Genomic DNA, 6,636 nt, shown 5'->3' with positions numbered 1-6,636 from the left:
ATGGCTCTCCTCAAGCTCTTCCCCACAGACTACACCTTGGCCCTATCGCTGCTGGCCCTCTTTCTCTTCCTGGTCGTGTCCGTAATTCGGCGGCGGGTTCCCATGAATTTCCCTCCTGGACCAAACCCGCTTCCTCTGATCGGAAACCTGCACCAACTGGACCTCAAAAGGCTGGACTGGTCTCTCATTGGGGTAAGTGAGAATCCTTCACTGGGGGACTGTCTGAGGGATGGGGCGGTGTGAGGGAACAGCTCCCAAGGTGAAGCTCACAGAGACCGAGAGAGACACAAACCGAAGCAGATCCCTAATCCCTGACCGAGGAATCTGTTAGCCCTGGGGGCTGTGTTCTGAGAGTCTCTGATCTCTGGTCGGACTTTAATTCTAAACAGAACGGGAGGCAGAAAAAAAACAAAGCAATTGCAAAGTTATGGCACCTCAGAGAGTGACCAATCTGGGAAATGTTCAATTTAATTAACGGGACAGTAAAGCGAGAGCGACGCTGGACGATGGACCGAATGGCCTCTGACCATGCTGGATTTGGTTTGAATCCTGAAGCCTATTTGAGAGCTTATCAGATCCTGACAACCAGATATTTAAAGCAGAGAGGGGATCGATATAAAATGATGGAAGAAGATTTGGGAGAATCGAAAATCTCTGGATTTTTTATTTCAGGCCATTATAACCAGATAATGACATTGTGAAAGTTCAGGAAAACACCTGAATTCACGTCCTGATCAAAAACCTGATCAAAAACCAAAGTGAGGTCAGTGCAAAGGGAAGGGACTGGTTTGTGAGAGTGAGTGTTCCTTTGCGGAATATCCCAGAGCCAAGTGCCCATCAAATACGTGTCACAAGGGAAAGAAAAAAAAGTCTTAAAATTCAGTCCAATAATCATGAACAAAATGCGGACTGATTTGTCTTTTTGTTTTGCAAATACAATCACCGCTTCCCAACGCAATTTAAAGTGCAAGGGACCATACCACCAGAGGGGGGGCCCAAGGTTGGGAATGGGGTGGAGGAGGGTTGCAGGGGGAGGATTGGGAAAGCAACAGCTCTAAGGAATTTGGGACTTGGGAGATATGGCATGATTTGGAGGAGCCGGTGTTGGATTGGGGTGGACAAAGTTAAAGCTCACACAACACCAGCCAATAGCACTGCTTCTGCATCAGGTGGTTGTGGAACAAACACAGGATTTATAGCAACAGGATTGCAGTGTCATGGAGTGTCATAGTAAACAAATAAAGATCCAGTCTTTCATCTTTTAGAATGATCATGTTCGTTTCAGTTCTTTCATATGTAACTCCCAGAACTCCTTTTAAAGTTACATTCTCGAGGGATCTTGAACAATAGGTACCACCTCAACTCAGATAATGCATTGAAGGTGTGAGGTTAAAATCTGTCGGTGTCCCAGTTTACAGAATCTGACATGTATTTATGCAGTTTTTGAACAAAATAAAATGTAATACTTCAAGTACAAACTCACCCAACAAACATATATTCTGGATTAGTGTGTGTGTATATTTATATATATATATATACATTCAAAGTTTGTGAGAAGATTTGTAGCTCGGGTGCTTGTTGTTGTGGTTCTGTTCGCGAGCTGGGAATTAGTGTTGCAGACATTTCGTCCCCTGTCTTGCTGACATCCTCAGTGCTTGGGAGCCTCCTGTGAAGTGCTTCTGTGATCTTTTCTCCGGTATTTATAGTGGTTTGAATCTGCCACTTCCAGTTGTCAGTTCCAGCTGTCCGTTGCAGTGGTCGGTATATTGGATCCAGGTTGATGTGCTTATTGATTGAATCTGTGGATGAGTGCCATGCCTCGAGGAATTCACTGGCTGTTCTCTGTTTGGCTTGTCCTATAATAGTAGTGTTGTCCCAGTCGAATACTGGCCAACATTGGCCTTCTTGGTCAACGTTAAAGCCAACGTCCTGTTTCTGCAGGAGTGTGGGATACTGCACCTCAGCAGCTACAGGAGATGGTCGAGCTTGTGGGCCCATGGGCCGTCAGTTTGGTCGGGGGTCAACGATAGCCGCGCCTCCGGCCTGGGTATCCTGTTGAGAGGAGGCAACTTCACCATCTCCGAGGTTAAGGAGGTGGTGGGCGGGCGCCTCCTCATCGCTGACGTCATGTACAGGAATGCTCCCCTGAGACTGATTAATGTGTACACCCCAGTGGGTAAGAGGGAACAGTTGGCCGTCCTGCAGCAGCTTCCACTGTTGCTGGCTACGTCCAGGCCGGTCATTCTGGCCGGAGACTTCAACTGTATCATTGATGCAGATGGACAATCCGGCGGGGGGGACAGTAAACTGGACGCCACGTCCAGAGCCCTGATGGACACGGTAAAAGATGCCAAGCTGCACAACGTCTTCAACACCCCTGCAGACGGAGCGCAGCGTAGATACACCTGGTCACGGGCAGACGGGTCTATCCGCTCAAGGATAGATTACCTGTTTGTGTCCCGAACGCTCTCGGTCAGATCCACCGACGTCAAGCCGGTATTCTTCTCTGACCACTGCCTCCTGCTGGCCGACTGTCACCTACAGGACGAGCAGTGGGCTGGTAAGGGAATGTGGAAGCTGAACACCAAGCTGTTGACCCCGGGAAACATTGAGGAGCTCAAGAGGGACTACGCAGGTTGGAGAACCGTGAAGCCCCTCTTTGAGTCCCCAGAGGACTGGTGGGAAACAGTAAAAGGGAACATCAAGAGGTTCTTCATCCTCAAAGGTGTTCAGGAGGCGAGAGAGAGGCGGGGAAAACTGTCCCAGCTCCAGGAAAGTATGCAGAACCTGCTCCTGCTGCAGACGATGGGGGTGGATGTCACGGAGGACCTCAAGGAGGTGAAGGGCCAGCAAGCCTCGCTCTTTGCCTCGGAGGGCTCCAAGATAATCTTCCGGTCCAGGGTCCGCTCGGTGGAGCAGGACGAGACGTGCTCACGTTTCTTCTTCCAGAAGGTGCACAAAGAGAGCTCCGTGCTCAGCAGCCTGAAGGAAGAAGATGGCTCGGTAACGTCATCTCAGGCTGACGTCATGAGGATCAGCAAATCCTTCTATGCCAGTCTGTATGGCCCGAAGCCAACTGACAGCGTGGCCTCCCAGTCATTCCTGTCCTCTATCACGGAGGTCTTAGACGACAGAACACGTGAGAGGCTGGACCAGCCGCTATCTCTGGATGAGCTGACCAAGGCCCTCGAGTCCTTCGGAAAGAATAAAACTCCTGGAAGTGACGGCTTACCGGTCGAGCTCTATTCCGCTCTGTGGGACTTGATTGGCCAGGACCTGCTGGAGGTGTATGTCAGTATGCTTCGGGCAGGTACCATGAGTGAATCCATGAGGAAAGGCATCATCACCCTCATCTACAAGCGGAAGGGGGAGAGGGAGGAATTCAAAAATTGGAGACCCATCTCACTATTGAATGCGGATTATAAAATTTTGTCAAACGTTATCGCCAACCGGGTCAGGTCTGCTCTGAGATCGGTGATTCACCCTGACCAAACCTGTGCTGTGCCGGGCAGGAAGATCGCTGAGAGTCTCGCACTCCTCAGGGATACGATCGCCTACGTGCAGGACAGAGGGTTGGACACCTGCCTGATCAGCCTGGACCAGGAGAAAGCCTTTGACAGGATATCACACAGGTATACGAGAGATGTTCTCTCCAAAATGGGCTTTGGGGATATTTCTAACATGGGACAGGAAACAAGGTGGAGGATAAGCAGATGGATACGTGCCAGGGGATATGGCATTTGTGGGGGTGAAAGTTTGGGGGAATTAGGCTCCTCAGAGGTTAGTAACAATTCTGGAGCAGTTGAGACTTGTCCAGGCCGGATGGTTTGCACCTGAATAGAGGCTAGACCAGCGTCCTGATGGGATAGTATATTAATGTTATTGAGGAGGGTTCAGATTAATTTTTCGGGGGGGATGGGAATGAGAAGATAACACTAGAGAGGAAAATCCAGGAATTGGAAGAGACAGCTAGCAAGAGAGTGAAAAAGGTTACTTACATTCTGAGTAAGAGGAACAGCAGTAAGGTCTAAATGACCATCACTGGGCCTACCCATGAATTCATGGAGTGTGGTCAATGATATTGGTGAGCCGCTGATGCAGATAGCCAGCCACATGGGAACATGACAACATGGAAATAAGTTAGACCTTAATCTACAAGGAGAAAGTATTGCTGTTCCTTCAGTGTCACTGGCTCAACAGTGGGTGTGCAAAGTGACTTGAGAGTTTGGGTGCACAGATCATTGAAATATTGTAAGTAGGTTCAGAAAAAAATCAAGAAAGTTGGTTGAATGTTGGCCTTCATACCTGGAATACAAAAGGATGAATAGATTATGCTGCAGTTAGACAGGACCCTGGTCAGAGCCCACGTGGAGCACTGTGAGCAGGTCTGGGCTCCACACCTCAGGAAGGATGGAATGGCCTTGGAGGGAGCACAACGAAGGTTTACAGGAATAATACATGTCCTTCAGGGGTTAGGTTATGAGGAGAGATGATCCAAATAAGTCCTGCTTTCTCTTAAATTTAGAAGGATAAGGGGTGATCTGATCAAAATCTTCGAGATTGTTAACATGAAAAGGGTGGATAAAGATAAACTATTTCCACTGTTTGGAGAGTCTCGAACGAAAGGACACAGTCTGGGCCAGACCGTTCGGGAGGGAGATATGAGAAAGGGTGGTAGAACACTCTTCCACAAATGGCAGTGGGTGTGGGATCAGTTATTAGTTTTAAACCTGAGGTAGATACATTTTTATGAAGCAAAACCATGAGGGGATATGAGCCAAAGGCAGGAACATGGAGTTCGGCCAAAGATCATTCATGATGTCATTGAGTTGTGGAGGGAGCTTGAGGGGCTGAATGGCCTCCTTCTGTTTCTATGTTCAACATTCTGGAATTCCTTTCCCAACACCATTGAATGTTTACCCACCTGCACTGCAGTGGGTCAGGAAGGCAGCTCACCAACACCTTCTAGAGGGAAAATACAGATGGGCATCAAATTCTTAAGAATTGGGGATTAATATTCTTTCCTTCATTTTTCGCCCCTGACTTGTGCTACAGCTGATTAGAAATAAAACCTTAATGAAATAACTCTCTCTTTGTTAGCTTGCAGAGAAGTATGGAAGTGTATTTTCAGTGGAGCTCGGCCCGCTGAAGGCAGTGGTGTTGACTGGTTACGACACAGTGAAAGACGCTCTTGTGAATCACGCTGATCAATTCAGTGGGAGGCCACACTTACCGATATATGACGCAGTTTCATTCCAAAGTGGTAATTTCCCTCTTTCATCTCTGTGTTACTCTTTGGTCATTTCTGTCTTCAACTCAGCTCACCCGATCATGCTGGTTAAAGTGACACAAAATGTTCTGGAATTGAACTGTAGCCTTTTAGCCACTATTTCCCTCAATTTATAAATACCCAAGCTTCTCATTCTCAATAATCCTGGGTTAGGCCAATGTTTATCAGTGAAATGGTCCTGCTCCCCTGCCCTTTCCCTGCATCCCTGAAAAGCCTTTCCCTCGTCAGGCACTTATTCAAATCTTTTTTGAAAACTTCCATTGAATTTCCATTGATCAGGCACTTCTGATCATCACCATTCAATGTGTCTTTCACAAACCCTCTTTGTTTCTTTTGCCATTGCGATGAGCTCTGTGCCATCTGATTCTCAGTCCTCTAGCCAATGGGAAACAGTGTCTTTTCATTGACTCTGACGAGATCCCTTATGATCTTGGATATTTCCATCCAAAAGCTCACACAACCTTCTCTTCTCCAAGGTGAATAACACCACCTTTGACAAGCGATCATCTATCATTCGTCTGATGGTGACCCTCGCTCAACCATTTCCCGACAATGTGGCGCTCAGAATTGAATGCATTGCTCCACTTGAAGTCAAACAAATGTTTTATTAAATTTCAACGTAATTTCCTTTGGTTTTGCTGAAGAAATACACATTTTGACAATCGGAATTCTTGCAATGTGCTAGAAAATGCCAAAGTAATGCCAACCAAAACTTGTGCTGCGTGAGAGGAGGGCTACTAGCAATTAAAATCATTACATTTCACATCCACAGAAATACATAGTGCAACTTTGGCATCTCATTCAAAACCCCAATATGCTCGAGCTTCCTGCTGTCATATTAAATGGCAGGGATCAGATCCCGAGCTGCTAACAGACCTCACACCCCTCCCTTGGTTAAGCTGCTGGGTTGGCAGTCAGACCCTGTTACCTTCCTACTTTTTATTTCCTGCCAATTGGCCACTTGCCAATACCTTGCTGTTTCAAGGTACTGCACTTCTCCCTCACCTCCCTCAATATAATGGGAGTCATTGAATACCTGGGACAATCCCCTGCATCAACAATTTGACAAACTCCATAAATGTTGCTCAAGCTACAGAACATTAACCTTCACATGATATATTCGAGTTGTTCACTTTTTTATCAACAAATAAAAAGGGCACATTTTACTGTGGGACAACCTTAAATATGAACTGACAAACACTGAAATTGGGAGTCATAGATCATAGAGTCATAAAACACTGAAACAGACCCTTCGGCCTAACCAGTCCATGCTGAACGTAATCCCAAACTAAACTTATCCCACTTGGCTGCGCTTGGTCCACATTCCTCCAAACATTTCTTATTCG

The 6,636-nt window shown here is 47.0% G+C and overlaps 1 pseudogene across 1 annotated transcript in view; it reads left to right on the top strand.

Moving 5' to 3' along the window:
- LOC148140939 (cytochrome P450 2K6-like) overlaps positions 1-6,636 on the top strand; it is a 28,913-nt pseudogene continuing 22,277 nt past the window's right edge. The window contains exons 1-2 of the transcript XR_015753105.1: positions 1-192; positions 5,101-5,263. The product of XR_015753105.1 is annotated as a cytochrome P450 2K6-like (transcript). The remainder of the gene's footprint in view (positions 193-5,100; positions 5,264-6,636) is intronic.

This window comes from Chiloscyllium plagiosum, unplaced genomic scaffold (genome assembly GCF_037043375.1).
Source record: "Chiloscyllium plagiosum isolate Xiang-an unplaced genomic scaffold, Cpla_swu_hap1 HiC_scaffold_35, whole genome shotgun sequence".
Lineage (NCBI taxonomy): Eukaryota > Metazoa > Chordata > Chondrichthyes > Orectolobiformes > Hemiscylliidae > Chiloscyllium > Chiloscyllium plagiosum.
Note: the sequence above shows the minus strand (reverse complement) of the source record. Positions and strands in the feature narration are given on the sequence as shown.